This window comes from Curcuma longa, chromosome 19, assembly GCF_044706935.1.
Source record: "Curcuma longa cultivar G26 ecotype Majalengka, Jawa Barat chromosome 19, ITB_CL_G26_1.1, whole genome shotgun sequence".
Taxonomy (NCBI): domain Eukaryota; kingdom Viridiplantae; phylum Streptophyta; class Magnoliopsida; order Zingiberales; family Zingiberaceae; genus Curcuma; species Curcuma longa.
The window spans coordinates 2,770,704-2,779,623 of record NC_133879.1 but is presented as its reverse complement, the minus strand read 5'-3'; the positions used below and the strand labels follow the sequence as shown (position 1 = coordinate 2,779,623).

Genomic DNA, 8,920 nt, shown 5'->3' with positions numbered 1-8,920 from the left:
GAGTATTAGTGGAAGAAGCTACCTGTGGAGGAGGGAGTGGTCGTTTTATAGAGAGATGAGTGTGTACCTGTCACGTCATCATTAAAGGAGATCTCATCACAATTAATGAGGTGAAGGAACAATTGAGTTATCTGTCCCATCGTTGCTAGTAACCATCTTGTCATGGCCCATGTGGGTGTCAGAAGGATGGCGATAATAAATGAAGGGCGTGGGCCAGTCAGAGAACATGATGAGACATGCCAGGGCACTGTAAGGCGAGTCTGCTGAGGACTCGGATTCGGCAGGATTCGGCGAGGCTCCTGCCGAATGGAAGGATTCGGCGAGTTATCTGCCGAATGGGTGTACTTCGTCGGTATACGCCTAAACTACTTGAGGTTACAGACTCAATGAGTTGAACTTGTGCGTTGGGACCAGACTTAGACTCGAGTTCAACCATGATGAGCCCATTGGATTATCCCCGGAACAGGAAACATTAACATTCAAAAGGAGAAGAAGAAGAAGAAGGTCATATAATCAAAGAATAATATGTTGGAGAAAATTTCTCTGTCCAAGATCATCACGTAAGACCTTGAACAAGATAAATATAATTTGCAAAAACAAACACGTACGTGACTGAGAAACCTTCCTGGCTGAGAAACCTGGAAGGAAGGCTGAGGAGCCTTCCTGGAAGGAAGAATGAGAAGCCTTCCTGGAAGGATGGTTGAGAAGCCCAGGATGGCTGAGAAGCCTGGAAGGAAGGCTGAGGAGCCTTCTTGGAAGGATGACTAAGAAGCCTTCCTGGAAGGAAGGATGAGAAGCCTTCCTGGAAGGATGGCTGAGAAGCCTGGAAGGAAGGCTGAGGAGCCTTCCTGGAAGGATGGCTGAGAAGCCTAGAAGGAATGCTGAGGAGCCTTCCTGAAAGGATGCCTGTGTAGAATGGCCGACTGGCCGAGCAGAGTGGCCGACTGGCCGAATGACTGTGCAGGATGGCCGACTGGCCAAGCAAAGTGGCCGACTGGCCGAATGACTGTGCAGGATGGCCGACTGGCAGAGCAGAGTGGCCGACTGGCCGAATGACTGTGCAGGATGGCCGACTGACTGAGCAGAATGGCCGAATGACTGAGCAGAGTGGCCAACTGACTGAGCAGAATGACCGAATGACTGAGCAGGATGGCCGACTGACTGAGCAGAATGGCCGAATGACTGAGCAGAGTGGCCAACTGACTGAGCAGAATGGCCGAATGACTGAGCAGGATGGCCGACTGGCCGGAGCAGAGTGACCAACTGACTGAGCAGAATGGCCGAATGATTGAGCAGAGTGGCCAACTGACTGAGCAGAATGGCCGACTGTTTGAGTAAAGTCCCTGTATGAATGAAGGTGAAGCCGAGATGGCGGCAGAGAGACTGAGTGCTCATGAGATTAACTGAGCCACTGACTGAATGAGGCCAAGAGGCCTGTAGAGAGGCTCAGAGGTTGAATTTGAGCTCGATCCCGACTATGTCCGAGTCGGGAGAGTAGTGTCGATGGCGTAGGTCCGAGACCTAAGTTTGTCGATGGAGTAGGTCCGAGACCTAATTATGTCGGTGGAGTAGGTCCGAGACCTATGCAGAGTTGATGGAGTAGGTCCAAGACCTAATTATGTCGGTGGAGTAGGTCCGAGACCTATGCAGAGTCGATGGAGTAGGTCCGAGACCTAATTATGTCGGTGGAGTAGGTCCGAGACCTAAGTTTGTCTTGATCCGCTACTATGTTCGAGTCGGGAAAGTGTTGAGAATGGATAAAAAGCCTTAGCACGGGGAGGGTCTGTAGAAGCACCACTGTTATTCAAGTGTAAGAAAAGTAAAATATTTACCGTAACATTTAGCGCTCTTGGCCGCTAAATGCGGTAAGGCTGGAGATGTGTAGCGTTCCATGGCCTGGTGGACCTGGGCCTAGTGGGCTTGGCCCCTGGTGGGCCTCCGCAGATTCGAATAGCTTGAGGACCGGCGCCGGCGGAGCTTTCGCAGAAAGAGAGGGAAGTTGTGAAGGAGAGGCCGGCGCTTCCAGCGGCTGTCCGGAGATCGCGAGGACGGCGGCGGCCACCGCCTTGTCGAAGTCTTACTGCATCATGGTGATGAGGTGAGATGGAGGAGGTTGGGGAGGTTCGTCCGTTGGCATCTCAAATCCGGGCAAAGAGGTTCCCACAGACGGCGCCAAATTATGTTCCGGTTGAAACCAGCTTCGAGACACGTCACCGGACCTCCTCCCTGTTGGCTCTAAACAGTAGTAAGCGGTGTAGACAACGAGAGCTTTGCGGTCGCCGTAGACTTCACCGGAGTCGATGATGAACGACAGCAACCTCAAGGATGGCCTGAGAACACAAGGATCGTCAGTAGGAAGGCCAGGGGGGTGCCCTGGCGCGACCACTCCGACGCTCAAGTCAAGGACGGCGAGAGGAAGAAGATGAACAGTGTAATGAACTTGAGCATAAAGAGAAGAGTATTAGTGGAAGAAGCTACCTGTGGAGGAGGGAGTGGTCGTTTTATAGAGAGATGAGTGTGTACCTGTCACGTCATCATTAAAGGAGATCTCATCACAATTAATGAGGTGAAGGAACAATTGAGTTATCTGTCCCATCGTTGCTAGTAACCATCTTGTCATGGCCCATGTGGGTGTCAGAAGGATGGCGATAATAAATGAAGGGTGTGGGCCAGTCAGAGAACATGATGGGACATGTCAGGGCACTGTAAGGCGAGTCTGCTGAGGACTCGTGTCACGCCCCGAGAAGGTCATCCGAAAAATTTCGGCAGCACCTCCCCAGTAACTATGACAATTCCTAAAAATACAAACAAATATACGCGACCACAAACGGTCGGAATAAGGACTACACGTCCCACAAGCAATACAGAAACATAATACTGAAGATAAAAGGCCTACACGGCCATACAACCACTAACACATGCACAGATAGTGAATATGCAACAACAGAATATAAGCGAAGCGGAAAACACAACTACCAAAAACATATGTCGCTCGTAACAAAACCGGAATCTCCGAATACAATCCAAAAGCATGAATAAGTGTCTACAACCATATCGAATACCCTAAAATCCAAATACACCAACTAAACCAAGTAAAACAACCTCCCGAAGTGAGATGACAGTAGCTGACAGAATCTCCCAGCTCCAAGTACCTATCTGCTACCTGGGGAGAAATCAATGCAACCCCAGGGTCTGGGTAGTGAGTATTAAATACTCAGTGGGTACAGAAAGAAGTGCATGTAAAGTACAACAGCAGGAATAATATAAGAATCAACTGGAGTGAACAGGAATAGACTGAGTAAGAAATAAACTACAGCTAGCAGGTATCATCATGGATCATGGTAGTAGTCATGGTATATCAACAGAAACAGAATAGGAATAAATCCTACTATACAACAGGATATATCAAGGTCTATCAGTATGGAAATCCAGAATAGGTCATACTGTGCAACGAATAAAGAAATCTACATGTAGCATGTATGTAATGTCATACAAGTGCAACAGTCATAGCAAGCAAGTGCAACAATCGTAAGCATATGACGAAGGTAATATAAATATCTATATCAACCTACCAACGGTGCATGTAAATACGCAGCAACCATAGCAACCAAAATATCCGTCACTGTCCGCACTCGTCGTCCCAGTCACTCTCCCAGAGCTCAGTGAACTGGGGGCCAGACATGACATGCTGCCAGCTCCGACAACTGACCACTATAGATAAGTGGGGAGGGGCAGTGTGGCAGGAGCTAGAGAGCAGTCCTGGATGCACCCAACTATAGTGCAATCCTCTTACCTATGTGGCACCTCAACACGGTGCAGGTAAGATCCACCAACAACAACAACTACAACTATATGAATGTATGGTGATCATCCCAACATGTAATAGCTACAATCATATAGCATGTTCAACAGGAATCCCTAAAGGACATCATCAGTCAGGGTTACAACAGTTAGGATTTATTCTAACATAGATAGGAAATCCTAAGGTCAACCAGCATGTGTCAAGTATCAACGGTATAAAATATCAACCATATCTCTAACATGTGAACAGGATAGTATAAGTACTGATCATCATGAAGGTCAACAAAAAGTATCAAGCAACGAGTATCAACAGATGTCAACGAGGTAAATAAACTAAGTATCAACAGTCTCAACATGGTAGGAAACAACAGAAAGAAACATGCACTGTAGAGAACCTGTATTGACCAAGTACAGGGTACCCACCTGATCTGAAGTCTGTAAATGCTAGAACCCCCAGAAAAATAACAACCTCCGTATAATAGGACCAGTCCAATCAAGGTCCTGCAACAAGGATAAACAATATCCCTTAATTACAATGATTAATCAAGGTCAAACCTAACCCAACCCTTAGGTTAACCCAACTCATCTAGTTTAGCTTAATTAATCTCATCCTAATAAGCTAATAGATTCAACAGTAAAGAACTAATCAATTCAACATTTTTCTCACAATTAGATTAATAGAGTCATACAAAACCTTAACTCCCTCAACCATAACAACCCACTGCTAATCACATATAATCATAACAAATCAAGAATTAAATCCATATGGATCCAAGATCTTACCTCCAAAATCTAGAGTCTTAAAAACCCTAGCCCACAACTGAACTCACACAACTTCACTCGCACTGTTCTGTTCAAAAGCAGAACAAACATCAATCATACGGTAATCCACTGCCATTGGCGAGATCATCTAAACCACAACCAAGAAATTCACCAGCTAATTAATTTCTAACGAGTAAAGCTTACCTTAGATTGGATTCAATTCCGTAGATCCGGCCGATTCCAGTCCCCACCACAACTCCGATCGGATCAGCCTTCTCCCTCTCCGGTGAATGAATAGTGGTCAATCCAAGAACTCCACCGAACTATAGAGAAGACTACGGATCAGAAATCAAAGAATCCAAAGGAACCCTAACTCAACCTCTTACCGGAAAATCAAACTCCAACAACCCCTAGATCTGGTCGCCGGCGGTGGCACACGCGTCGAAAGGGAGAGCTGTCGGCTTCCTTCAGCTCCGGCAAGAACCAACCCTTCTCCGATTCAAGATCTGGAATCAAAACCCTAGATCTAAGCTTACAATCGAAGCACCAACCGAAATCCACTCGAATTCTTACCTATCAGACTCCCCTTCCGCGATCTATCGCCGCAAGCGCCGCCACCACACGCGACGAGCCAAACTCCTCCAGCGAGATCGAAGCCTCAAATCCCCTCCTAGGTCGCCGGCGATCCACCTCCGTCCTAGCACAGCGGCGCGCGCGTCGGAGAAGAACGAGATCGGCCGCGTCGTGATCGGGGAGAGAGCAGAGGGAGTTCGCGATCGGGAGAAAGAGCAGAGGGAGTCCGCGATCGGGAGAAACCGGAACCGACCTTATAACCTTTCCTAACGGGTCGGGTTTCCTTTACCGGGTACGGATTCTAAACCCTTTAATCCTATTAAATAAAACTCGGTATTTTACAACTCGGATTCGGCAGGATTCGGCGAGGCTCCTGCCGAATGGAAGGATTCGGCGAGTTATCTGCCGAATGGGTGTACTTTGTCGGTATACGCCTAAACTACTTGAGGTTACAGACTCAATGAGTTGAACTTGTGCGTTGGGACCAGACTTAGACTCGAGTTCGACCATGATGAGCCCATTGGATTATCCCCGGAACAGGAAACATTAACATTCAAAAGGAGAAGAAGAAGAAGAAGGTCATATAATCAAAGAATAATATGTTGGAGAAAATTTCTCTGTCCAAGATCATCACGTAAGACCTTGAACAAGATAAATATAATTTGCAAAAACAAACACGTACGTGACTCTGTTCTCCATTGCTTGGTCTTAATTCATTTTCCTCCTCTCCTTTGATGACCTTCTAAGGGTCTACAACACAACAAATGAGAGACTATATATATAGTTGTAAATTCCTAAACAACACCAATCCGTCCCCTAAAGGGTGGGATTTTGAGCATATACAGCCATCTAATTTTAGTCAGTTAAAAAATAATAATTATTAATCAAATCTAACTTTGACATATAATTAAAATTTATCAGTCAAATTTGACTTTGGTCAGAATAAAATTATAAGTTGTTAATCAAATCTAACTTTGACTAGTAATAAATTAAAATTACCGTCTAACTCTAATTTTAATAATAAAAAATTAATAATTACTGACCAAATCTAACTTTAATTAGTAAAGAATTTAAATATATCAGCTAAATTTAACTTTGATTAATAAAAAAAATTTAAAATTACGGACTAAAATTCATTTTGATAGGTAATTATAATTATTTACCGATCAAAATTCATTTTGGCCGGTAAATTGGTAAATTTAAATGTGGTTGGGATAAATTTAAATGTGCTTTAATTGATGTTGAACTTACCCTAGAGGATTATATATATGATTGTCCTTTTTCCCTTTAAAAAAGGGAGAGAAAAAAAAAGTATTCCGTGAGCTGCTCAATGAGAAAAGAGGATTCACATGTTAGGATTTCAATTTTGGTCCCAAGCTTATTCCATCAATCATTTTTAATTATTTTCAAACAAACATGAAGGTAAAAAATGATTCTTGGAAATTCTCTGCAGCTAAAAACATGGCGTTTACCAAATGCAATGAATTCTTAGCAAGTCTCTGATGAGGGTAAATGCAAAAGGATCGAGGAGAACAATTCGAAGGAATGGGAAAGTGTCTAGAGGGTGGATTCTAAGTCGGATTCGACGGAGGCGTCGAGGCGGGCAAAGACGTCGTCGCCGGAAACAGTGTCGGCGTTGGGCTTGTGGACGTTCTACTTCTCGTATTCCTTGCAGATGACATCGAGCCGAGTAAGGATATTGATCACACTCATCGCTGATCCTTGTTCCACTTTAACTCGCTCTCCTCTCTGAGTTGGTACGGTTACGACAGAGCAGAGTTGCAGAAGAGGATAAGGGTTTCGGCGAAGCCGAGCAATACCCTCCTCCGTCGTGACCAACTGCAATTTCTCAATTTACCTCCTCACAGATAATCATGGGGTCAACTGTGTGGGGCCGCTGGGATGGCGGATTCCACCTTTTACAGAAAAGAATATGACAATAGATTAGGGTAGAGAAAGAAGGTGACTCACTCAAGTAGTTTCAAAATGGGTTAATATATTGACATTTTTTGTCTTTTGTTTTAGTGTAAATTGTATAACATAACAGTAAAATTTCTCCAAAAATAGCATTATTGATTCTCTAATTGTGTTATCCTGAATATTTGAATATTTTATTATATTTTCTAAAAAACATAATAATAAACATTCTCTTGGCCGTTGATCTGTTGATGCGATCCTAATCGTTGATCGGAGATAACATTAAATCTCGAGCGTTGATTTGATAAAAGGATAAAATTTATCCTTTTTCTTTAATAAAAGATAAACATCTAAAATGTTTATCATTTTAATTCTTTTATCCAACCATTTGAAGCTAAGCTTTATCATAACTTTCATTATCCTTTATCAAGGATAATTAAGCTTTTATCCATTTGTCTATCCACGTGCAATTTCTAATTTGCTTTATCGATTAAACTTCCAACTTGGTCAAGCACCCAACTTTGGTCAAGCCTGGTCCAAATCAAGTGTTGACTTGGTCAAAGTCAACTTGTGTAGGTAGATCTTCTGGGGGATTTTTGGCCAATCGAAGTTAGGCTTACCCGAACCCGACTTTGACCTTTCACCCCTTGAGTGTGCTTCCTCCCAGCTTCTCGTCTCTCGGATGTCGCACACGTCCTTCTCGCTCTATCAGCGTACTCTTCCGTAGCTTCTGCGTCCCTCGGATTGCACCGAGCCCGTTGGCTCACTTCCCCGCGCAACCCTTCTTATCCGCTACATCTTACGCTCGACTTCCTCCGTACCTAAGTTCCTGCACACTTAGCAGAGGGATTAGAAAAATACAAGAACCCTAACTTAACTTGGTTGATCACATTAAAACTAACTGGGGCACTAACACTTGCGATAGAGCTTTATGACAGACATGGAGCATCAAGCCCCAGGCTCGCGACATAGTCACCGAGTCCCAAGCACGTGACATAGCCTTATGATAGGCATGGAGTATTGATCCCTGAGCTCGTAATATAGTTTTATGATAGACATAAAGCATCAAGTCTTGAGCTTGCGACATAGCCTTACGACATGCATGGAGCATCGAGCCCAAGCTTACAACATAGCCTTATGACAGGTATGGAGCATCGAGCTTTAGCTTATGACATAGCCTTACGATAGGCATGGAGCCCAGAGCTAACGACAAAGCCTTACAAAAGGCATGGAGCACTGAGCCCCAAGCTCTTGACATAGGCTTACGACAGGCATGGAGCCTTAAGCCTTGAGCTCGCGACATAGCCTTATGATAGACATGGAGTATCGAGCCCCGAGCTCGTGATATACTCTTACGGCAAGCATAGAGCATCGAGCCCAAACTCGTTACATAGCCTTATAACAAGCATGGAGCACCGAGCCCAAGCTCGCAACATAGACTTACTATAGGCATGGAGCATTGAGCCCTAAACTCGCGACATATCCTTACAACAGACATGGAGCACTAAGCCCCGAGCTCGCGATATTGTCTTATGATAAACACAGAGCACCATGCCTTGAACTCGCGACATAACCTTACAACAGACACGAAGCACCAAACCCGAGCTTATAACATAGCCTTATGACAGGCATGGAGTATCGAGCCTTGAGCCCTGAGCCTGGAGCTCGCAATATAGCCTTACGACCAGCACGGAGCACCGAACCCGAGCTTGTGATATAGCCTTACGATAGGCACGAAGCCCCTTGACTCAAGTTATGCCTTGGCTTTACCAAGAGTCTGCATATCCCTATCAACTACATCATCGATATTATAATGCAAAGGATTTTCACATTCATTGAAGACTCATTACTTTAGGGGTTGATGTCA

General features: G+C 44.7%; 1 long non-coding RNA gene across 2 annotated transcripts; it reads right to left on the bottom strand.

The window, feature by feature from the left end:
• Positions 1-4,222: 4,222 nt before the first annotated feature.
• On the bottom strand, positions 4,223-5,408 carry LOC141812399 (uncharacterized). Of its 2 annotated transcripts, none has more exons than XR_012600280.1 (5): positions 5,137-5,408; positions 4,950-5,069; positions 4,768-4,886; positions 4,585-4,651; positions 4,223-4,302 (listed from the first exon to the last, which is right to left on the bottom strand). It is a non-coding gene; the product is annotated as an uncharacterized LOC141812399 (long non-coding RNA). The 2 variants fall into 2 exon arrangements; XR_012600281.1 differs by having other exon boundaries at positions 4,950-5,083; positions 5,137-5,179.
• Positions 5,409-8,920: the final 3,512 nt, after the last annotated feature.